The sequence below is a fragment of the Oncorhynchus keta genome, unplaced genomic scaffold, assembly GCF_023373465.1.
Source record: "Oncorhynchus keta strain PuntledgeMale-10-30-2019 unplaced genomic scaffold, Oket_V2 Un_contig_7046_pilon_pilon, whole genome shotgun sequence".
Lineage (NCBI taxonomy): Eukaryota > Metazoa > Chordata > Actinopteri > Salmoniformes > Salmonidae > Oncorhynchus > Oncorhynchus keta.
The window spans coordinates 71397-77500 of NW_026289222.1; positions in this window are offsets into that span (position 1 = coordinate 71397).

The window sequence follows — 6104 nt, forward strand, 5'->3', positions numbered from 1 at the left end:
TGTTGCCCTGATATGAATTGGTTTCACTCAAATCTCGGGGTGTCCTCCAGCAACCTCTGGGCCCTGTATACACATGGTCCATAACACATCTGACATAGCGGCGATAATACATCCCATAGTTTTTCTGTACAAAATTGCAACCGCTGTGGCGATTTACACAATTGTGTAAAATATTTATTTGCAGGCAAACTCTGTGCTGTATCACTAAAATATCCATTGCATCCCTTCCATTGTCAAATGTGTTCTGCAACCTCAGTGTGTATGGGGCCTCTGAGCTTAACAGTAACTTATGCTTTGCTCCAACACACCTCTGCCCCTAACAGATGAGCCCATAAGAACCTAATAGCCTACCTCTACTAAAGCACTTTTAGATTTGGCCTGGATTCACTTACTCATAAAGTGCAATCTTTAGTAGCCTACAGTTTTACCCAGAATAGGGTGAAGTTCCCTCTAGATGCTGATTTTGGGTCAGTTTTGCATTTTCCCCACTAAATGGTTAATGTTAGCACTGAGGGAGATTAAGCTGATCCTAGATCTGTCCCTAGGGAAAACTTTACGACAGAGCCTTTTGCACAGTACATTGCTAGTATTGTAACCTGGGTTAAGGGCTTACAGTGGCTTGTGAAAGTATTCACCCTCCTTGGCATTTTTCCTATTTTGTTGCCTTACAACCTGGAATTAAAATGTATTTTGGGGGGTTGCATTTGATTTACACAACATGCCTACCACTTTGAAGATGCAAACTATTTTTTTTATTGTGAAACAAGAAATAAGACACAAAAAAAAAACTTGAGCGTGCATAACTATTCACCCCTTCCAAGTCAACACTTTGTAGAACCACAGCTGCAAGTCTCTTAGGGTATGTCTCTATTAGCTTGGCACATCTAGCCACTGGGATTTTTGCCCATTCTTCAAGGCAAACTGCTCCAGCTTATTCAAGTTGGATGGATTCCGCTGGTGTACAGATCAAATCAAATGTATTTATATAGCCCTTCTTACATCAGCTGATATCTCAAAGTGCTGTACAGAAACCCAACCTAAAACCCCAAACAGAAAGCAATGCAGGTGTAGAAGCACAGTGGCTAGGAAAAGCTCCCTAGAAAGGCCAAAATCATTCATCTTTAAGTCATACCACAGATTCTCAGTTGGATTGAGGTCTGGGCTTTGACTCGGCCATTCCAAGACATTTTAATGTTTCCCCTTAAACCACTCTAGTGTTGCTTTTGCAGTATGCTTAGGGTCATTGTCCTGCTGGAAGGTGAACCTCCGTCCCAGTCTCAAATCTCTGGAAGACTGAAACAGGTTTCCCTCAAGAATATCCCTGTATTTAGCGCCATCCATCAATTCTGACCAGTTTCCCAGTCCCTGCTGATGAAAAACATCCCCACATCATGATGTTGCCACCACCATACTTCACTGTGGGGTGTTCTCGGGGTGATGACAGGTGTTGGGTTTGCTCCAGACATAGCGTTTTCCTTGATGGCCAAAAAGCTCAATTTTAGTCTCATCTGATCAGAGTACCTTCTTCCATATATTTGGAGAGTGTCCCACATGCCTTTTTGCAAACACCAAACGTGTTTGCTTATTTCTTTCTTTAAACAATGGCTTTTTTCTGGCCACTCTTCCGTAAAGCCCAGCTCTGTGGGGTGTACGGCTTAAAGTGGTCCTCAGGACAGAGACTCCAGTCTCTGCTGTGGAGCTTTGCAGCTCCTTCAGGGTTATCTTTGGTCTTTTTGTTGCCTCTCTGATGAATGCCCTCCTTGCCTGGTCTGTGAGTTTTGTTGGGCGGCCCTCTCTTGGCATGTTTGTTATGGTGCCATATTCTTTCAATTTTTCAATAATAGATTTAATGGTGCTCCGTGGGATGTTAAAAGTTTCGGATATTGTTTTTATAACCCAACCCTGATCTGTACTTCTCCACAACTTTGTCCCTGACCTGTTTGGAGAGCTCCTTGGTCTTCATGGTGCCACTTGCTTGGTGGTTCCCCTTGCTTGGTGGTGTTGCAGACTCTGGGGCCTTTCAGAACAGGTGTATATATACTGAGATCATGTGACAGATCATGTGACACTTAGATTGCACACAGGTGGACTTTATTTAACCAAATATGTGACTTCTGAAGGTAATTGGTTGCACCAGATCTTATTTAGGGGCTTCATAGCAAAGGAGTGAATACGCACCACATTTTAAAAAAAATTCTGAAACAAGTAATTTTTTTCATTTCACTTCAACAATTTGAACTATTTTGCATATGTTCATTATGAAATCCAAATAAAAATCTATTTAAATTACAGGTTGTAATGCAACAAAAAAGGAAAAACGCCAAGGGGAATGAATACTTTTGCAAGGCACTGTATGTTAAGGATAACAACAACCGAAGTAACAGGCTAAGTGGAAATCCCCTGGCCTGCAGAACGTTACACCCCCGCCACAAGCTGTTTCAATGGGAAAGATTGGCACCATCTAATTACATGAAATGTTGGGAACCATTCAACATTAATCAGTTAATCAGGTAGTCAGACAGAAGAGGGCAGTGTAGAATCCTATACTGATGTAATCTGCAGTCAGTCAAACAGCTCTACTTCTGAATTAAATACACATGGGTCGTGTTCATTAGGGAACAGCAAAACGTTTTAAAATGCATTGCAAGGGAAAATCAAAATGAGGGTTTTGTTATTGGACAAGTTCAGGTAACATCTCCGTTTCACTCTGTTTCTGAGTGTTTTTTTTCTGTTTCTTCTGGATCAGTTTAGCCTTTTCAGATCACAAGGAATAAGACTGCGAGGACCTGATCCTAGATCAGCACTCCTGCTCTGAGACACTTTAGGGCCAATTCTGACCTAAGTTAAGGATCCACCCCTTTTTTCATTTTTTTGCCTAAAATGACATACCCAAATCTAACTGCCAGTAGGTCAGGCCCTGAAGCAAGGATATGCATATTCTTGGTACCGTTTGAAAGGAAACACTGAAGTTTGTGGAAATGTGAAAGGAATGTAGGAGAATATAACACAATAGATCTGGTAAAAGATAATACCAATAAAAAAACAACCGTTCTTTTGTATTGTTTTTGTACCATCTTTGAAATGCAAAATAAAGGCCATAATGTATTATTCCAGCCAAGGTGCAGTTTGGAATTTGGCCACTAGATGGCAGCAGTGTATGTGAAAAGTTTTAGACTGATCCAATGAACTATTGCATTTATGTTCAAAATATTTTGTCAAGACTGCCCAAATGTGCCTAATTTGTTTATTAATAACTTTTCATGTTGAAAATTGTGCACTCTCCTCAAACAATAGCATGGTATTCTTTCACTGTACTAGCTACAGTAAATTGGACAGTGCAGTTAGATTAACAAGAATTTAAGCTTTCTGCCAATATCAGAAGTTTTGACAAAATAAGGTTAAATAAAGTAAGGTTAAATAAATACGGTTAAATAAAGTAGGGTTAAATAAACAAATATAAACTATAGAAAACCGCTGGTTTTAACACATGGAAACAGAATTCACAAAGAGATGTCAAAGTGAATTCACAAAGTGAAGACATGTAAAAAAAAATGAGTTTCTTTAAGGAGGAATTGATGGATTTTACACTGCATTTTTCTCTGTGTGAGTTTCAGTAATGCCTCGTCTCCAAAGGACTTTCTCCATGAGAGAGAGAAACGGTTTGAATAAAAGGTAAGGTCAGAGAGAGCAGGAGATAGAGAAAAGAAGAGAGACAGACAAAGAAAGACAAGAGTGAGAGGAGGGAGAGAGAAGGGGAGGGAGAAAGTTGAATGATGTTACAAGTAGCGTGGACAGGATGGAAATGGAACACTTATGCCTGGTGAATGGATGTGCAGAGGATTTTAAGGCTCTTCAAGACTCTCCAGGGGCCCTAGTTGATTCCAGGGCTCTGGGGTAATGGGATAGACTAGAGGTGAGAGAAGGGAGCGGGGGGGAAGGGTAGGAGAGGCAGGGAAGAGAGAAAAAGAGAGGGGAAAGAGAGAGGGAGAGAAGGAGGTAGCGAGAGAGAGATAAAGGGAGGGAAGAGAGAAAGAGGAGGGAAATAAAGAGGTAGAGAAATTGAGAGAATGAGTGAGAGATGGGAGAAGGAGAAGAGTATCCAGGGTAATGGTGGATTGGAGAGGGGTGTAATTATTAGCTGTTGAGAGGACCATGAGGAGGGGAGCCTGTGGGTTCAGTCCAGGCCACTCAGCTTCTTCAGGGCTCCCGTGTGTGTGTGTGTGTGTGTGTGTGTGTGTGTGTGTGTGTGTGTGTGTGTGTGTGTGTGTGTGTGTGTGTGTGTGTGTGTGTGTGTGTGTGTGTGTGTGTGTGTGTTTCTTCACTCTTACTTTCTCCCTGAGTGTGTTTGCCTCTTCCTTCCTTTCTCCTGCTTGGGTCAATGAGTGTGTGTGTAGTATGTGAGTATGACTATTTTAGGCTCTGTGTGTGTGTGTGCTTGTGTGTGTGACTTTCTTCACAACTTTCCCTCCGTTTGTATCAATGAATGAGTGTATGCCTCCTCCTTCCGGTGTGTGTGTGTGTGTGTGTGTGTGTGTGTGTGTGTGTGTGTGTGTGTGTGTGTGTGTGTGTGTGTGTGTGTGTGTGTGTGTGTGTGTGTGTGTGTGTGTGTGTGTGTGTGTGTGTGTGTGTGTGTGTGTGTGTGTGTGTATCTAACTCCCTGAGCTTGGCTCAGTCTCTGCTGGCTCATTATACAGAAGGTCTTGGACCGTTAGACTGGATCCTACTGTAACCCCTTCCCCTCCCTCCCTCCCTCCTTTTCTCTCTCTCATCCCTGTTCTCTACCTCCCTCCCTCTCATCCCTGCTCCCTGCCTACTTGTCTCTCTCCCACCCATGGTCCTCATTCTCTCCCTCCCTAAATCCTTCCCTCTAACCGTAGTTCTTCCACCTCTGTCTTCTTCCTCCTTTGTGTTCTCCCCCTCTCTCTGCTTCTATCTATCCCTCCCTCTCTGGTCTGGTCTTGGGTCCTCTCTCCCTGCATGCTGCGTCCCAGAGAGCTGGCAACCACCTGGTGGTTAGTAACCACTAACCAGTTATCAAGCTGTGCGTGCGTGCGTGCGTGCGTGCGTGCGTGCGTGAGATTCTTTCCCAGACTTTTCTTGTCCCTTCAGCCTGACTACCATGTCCAAGCTGGACCTTCCATTCAGCTCTGTGTAGATTCACTAATCTCCATAATGGCAGTGGTTTCAAATGGAGAAGAACTGATCCAGACCCAGAAATATCTCATTTAGGTTCTTCATTAAAAACAATTGAACAATCTTGCGTGCCACTCCAGTCAGCCCTTTGCTCCACATAGGAACACACACACACACACACACACACACACACACACACACACACACACACACACACACACACACACACACACACACACACACACACACACACACACACACACACACACACACACAGGAAATCAACACTGCCAAACCTTCAACTCCACAACTATACCACTGACTGAACCATTTACAACATGCTGCCGGCTCCACACAGTAGAGACACAGGGTACTAAAGGACTTCCATCGCTGAACGCATAGCAGCCCTTCTGAGTTCATTGGGAATGTATATGAAGGTATTCTCACACTTTGTGTGTGTGCAAGGTGCCTTCCAAGTGAGGGGAAGTAACACCTATGTGTCACGTCATATCAATTCCCTCCTGCAATTTTGGATGTAAATACTTGTAGGATCCTCTAGGAGAGATGCAGCTATTTAGGTCCATGTCTCAATCCTTCCCTTGAAGTCGGATAAAGTTGACTTTAAACACTGATCTAAGTTTAGATGAGTTTTTTTCCCTTCTATTAGATGAGGTTAGGATTTTGGCAGGGTGATCTGATCCTAGATCTGTACCTAAGGGAAGCTTGATCCCATGGCCATGTCTCCTTAGCCTGTTAAGATATAGGCTGAATTCCAAACTGACCACTAACCCTTTCTCCAAGGCTCTTTCTCTAGATCTTAACCTTACTTTAGTTAACCATACTTTATTTAACCTTCTTTAGTTAACGTTATTCAGTTAACCTCTTGTACAGTAGTTGGTGGTAAAGAACAACTTTAGGATCCATACATGTGATTGACAGCTCTCTGTGAATTCCAGTTCTCTACAAGACGA